The sequence below is a fragment of the Microtus ochrogaster genome, unplaced genomic scaffold, assembly GCF_000317375.1.
Source record: "Microtus ochrogaster isolate Prairie Vole_2 unplaced genomic scaffold, MicOch1.0 UNK45, whole genome shotgun sequence".
In the NCBI taxonomy this organism is placed as follows: domain Eukaryota; kingdom Metazoa; phylum Chordata; class Mammalia; order Rodentia; family Cricetidae; genus Microtus; species Microtus ochrogaster.
Genome location: NW_004949143.1, coordinates 413,072 through 416,909, shown reverse-complemented (window position 1 = coordinate 416,909; position 3,838 = coordinate 413,072). Strand labels below are relative to the sequence as shown.

Genomic DNA, 3,838 nt, shown 5'->3' with positions numbered 1-3,838 from the left:
AGACAGCCTACAAATCACAATCCCAGAGAACTTAGATAACAATGATGACCCTAAGAGAGTCATACATAGATCTAATCTACATGGGTAGTAAAAAAATACAAGATCTCCTGAGTAAATTGGGAGCATGGGAATCATGGGAGAGGGTTGAAGGGGAGAGGAGAGGCAGGGAGGAGAGCAGAGAAAAATGTAGAGCTCAATAAAAATTAATAAAAAAAGAAAAGAAATGGCTTGCATAGGCTCAGGCATTTGAATACTTGCTCTCCAGGAGATGGTGCTGTTTGGGGAAATTGTGGAGAGGGTCAGCCTTGCTGGAGGGAATACTTCACAGGGGGCAGCCTTTAAGAGTTCATCCTCATGCTTCACTTTAAGTTTGCTCTCTTTGATTCCAGCATGGGACTGGAGATGTGATCTCTCAGCATCTATCTCTTGTTGCCATACCTGCTGCTTGCTACCATGCAGTCCTACCATAATGGACTCTTAGCCCTCTGGAACCATAAGCCCAAATAAACTCTTTCTCCCATATGCTTTGGTCATGCTTCATATTACAGCAATAATAATTAACTAATATAGAGGTAAGTAATGTGGTTTCAATAAATGATAATGTGACGTTATGTAACATGAAGGGCCAGGCTCATTGGGGTTTATTGGGGTTTATATTCTTCCCAATTCCCCACAGCCGGCAAGCCCCAAAGAAAATCACATGGAGAGTATACATTGGGTTATAAATGGATTGGCCCATTAGCTCAGGCTTTGTATTAGCTCTTATAACGTATATTACCCCATTATCCTTAACTATTTTAGCCACATGGCTTGGTACCTTTCTCAGCAGGGCAGGTCACATATTGCTTCTTCGGTGATCTGGGCAAAAGTGCGGAGGGAGCTTCCTGATTCCCAGAATACTCCTGTTCTTATCGTCCTGCCTCTACTTCCTGTCTGGTTGACCCACCTATACTTCCTGCCTGGCCAATCAGTTTTTATTTAAAACATGATTGACAGAATACAGACAATTCTCCTGCACCACTTCCCCCCTCTTCTTCTTTTTTAAACAAAGGAAAATATCCATAGTCCATTGGTTGGGAATGTGGGCATAGTATTCCAGGCTACTTCCGGCTGGTTGGGAGCATTGATAATCTTATGGAGACCTAAAGAAAATTTAGAATTATCAAGTCCTGACTGGAGTATTCTGTGAGTCTTGATCATCTCAGACAGCAGTCTTGAATCTGTTCTGGATGTAGAACTTAGACATCCAGGCCATCTGTTCCTACTGGAGATTTTTCAGGTGGTCTTCCTTGATCAAACCTGATTTTTCTTAATTCAGAATGAATCCACAGCCTCTCATTTCCTGTGGAAACAAAAGCAAAATTTCTTCTGCAAAGTAACATATCTTTTGACTTCAATTTTGAAGTCAGGATATTTCCAAAATACCTATCTTGGATTAATTCAGCAGCATTTATAAGCAAATATCTTTTAGCAGCTGTTGCTTCTTCCTTAGCATTCAAACAATTCAAAGAGAGTACAATAGCATACAGTATCAAGATTCTCTGTGTATTTTCCATCTTTTTGTGGCTTTACTTTAACATGTATTTCACTTATTTTTACTTTTAACTTTTGGATTTTGAGACAGGTTTTCTGAGTATCTTTGTCCTAGAATTCCCTCTGTAGATCAGGCTATCCTTGAACTCACAGAGATCCTTCATCTCTGCTTCCACAGTGCTGGGAATAAAGGTGTGTGCCACCACACCTTGAACTCACAGAGATCTGTCTGCCTCTGCCTCCCAGGCATTGGGGTTAAAGGTGTGTACCACCACATATAACTACTCTCTTTCTTTCTCTCTTTCTTTCTTTCATTTTTAAGGACTTTAACCTTTAGCCTGCATATATTTTTAACATATAGTAAACCATTTAGAGGTTTTCTTCATCTTTGAATCTATCTTTACTGTATATCTCTCTCTTTTTCTGACCACATGAGCTTTTAATTTACTAAGCAATATGGGTAGGATTAAAGCTGTGGCTTTGACGGCTGGATCTAGCCCATTCCTTAGCTTTCTGCAATTCCAGCCTCATGGCGGAGGTACTGGCTGTAGTCATGTTAATTGCCACAACTCTATGGCATTTTAAGGTCCCTACCAGCAAGCAAGCTGCAACAGTGTGTCCACAAACAACAGTCAAATACTCTCTCTGTAGTCAGACCCCCTGCCTCAAAGAGTCAGAGTTTGCACTGGCAGGACTGTCCAGAAAGCTGGCATTTTAAAATGGCACAGCTTTTTTCCTGCTACAGCTGAAAACCGAAAAGCATATGGTCAGCTTTTCATCAACACCATTTAAGTGTTTCGTGGCATGACCTCTTTAAGAGCTGCAGGGTTTTGCAGCTAAAGCTGAGTCAGGAAGCCTCTCTTAGATGTGAGTGCTTGCTTGCCTCTAGCAAGCAGAGCAGAACCGAGAAATGGCAGCTACCAAGAAAACATGCTTTACTCTATTCTATCCCAAGCTTTCTCAGGCTTTCTATGGAATCAGTTATCCACGTGGGTGCCATTCTGTAACATTAGGAGCAGGCTCGTTGGGGTTTCTGTCCTGCCCTGTTCCTGCAGCTGTTTAGCCCCAAAGAAAATCACACAGAGAATCTACATTAGGTTATAAACTGATTGGCCCATTAGCTCAGGCTTCTTGTTAGCTGTCGTATCTTATATTAACCCATTATTCTTATCTATGCTAGCCACATGGCTCAGTACCTTTCCCAGAATGGCAGATCACATATTGTTTCTTCTGTGGTCTGGGCAGGAGTGCGGAGGGAGCTTCCTGCTTCCCAGAATACTCCATTCATATCACCCCTCCTCTACTTCCTGTCTGTTGACCCACATATATTTCCTGCCTGGCCACTCAGCTTTTATTTAAAACATGATTGACAGAATACAGACAGTTCTCCCACACCAACATTAAATGTCCATATGCAAAAGAGGCCTACAATTCAATGTGATCCCTATCAAAATCCCAACAAAATTCTTCACAGACTTTGAGAGAACAATAATCAACTGTATATGGAAAAACAAAAATCCCAGGATAGCCAAAATAATCTTATACAATAAAGGAACTTCTGGAAGCATTACCATCCCTGACTTCAAACTCTATTACAGAGTTACAGTAAGGAAAATGGCTTGATATTGGCATAAAAGCAGAGAAGTCGACCAATGGAATCGAATAGAAGACCCAGATATTAACCCACAAACCTATGAGCACCTGATTTTTGATAAAGGAGCTAAAAGTATACAATGGAAAAAAGAAAGCATCTTCAACAAATGGTGCTGTCATAACTGGATGTCAACCTGTAGAAGAATGAAAATAGAACCATATCTATCACCATGCACAAAACTCAAGTCTAAATGAATTAAAGACCTCAATATTAATCTGACCACACTGAACCTGATAGAAGAGAAAGTGGGAAGAAGTCTACAACACATGGGCACAGGAGACCACTTCCTACAAATAACCCCAGCAGCACAGACAATAAGGACAATATTGAATAAATGGGACCTCCTAAAACTGAGAAGCTTCTGTAAAGCAAAGGACACTGTCATTAAGACAAAAAGGCAACCTACTGAATAGGAGAAGATCTTCACCAACCCTGCAACAGACAAAGGTCTGATCTCCAAAACATATAGAGAACTCAAGAAACTAGACTTTAAAATGCTAATTAACCCAATTTAAAAAATGGGGTACTGATCTGAACAGAGAATTTTCAACTGAAAAAGTTCAAATGGCCAAAAGACATTTAAGGTCATGTTCAACCTCCTTAGCCATCAGGGAAATGCAAATCAAAACAACTTTGAGATACCATCTTACA

The 3,838-nt window shown here is 40.5% G+C and overlaps 1 non-coding gene across 1 annotated transcript; it reads left to right on the top strand.

Annotated features, from left to right (window-relative positions):
- The first annotated feature begins 2,169 nt into the window (after positions 1-2,169).
- LOC113455456 lies at positions 2,170-2,280 on the top strand. The gene has a single exon (XR_003376566.1). It is a non-coding gene; the product is annotated as a small nucleolar RNA SNORA14 (small nucleolar RNA).
- Positions 2,281-3,838: the final 1,558 nt, after the last annotated feature.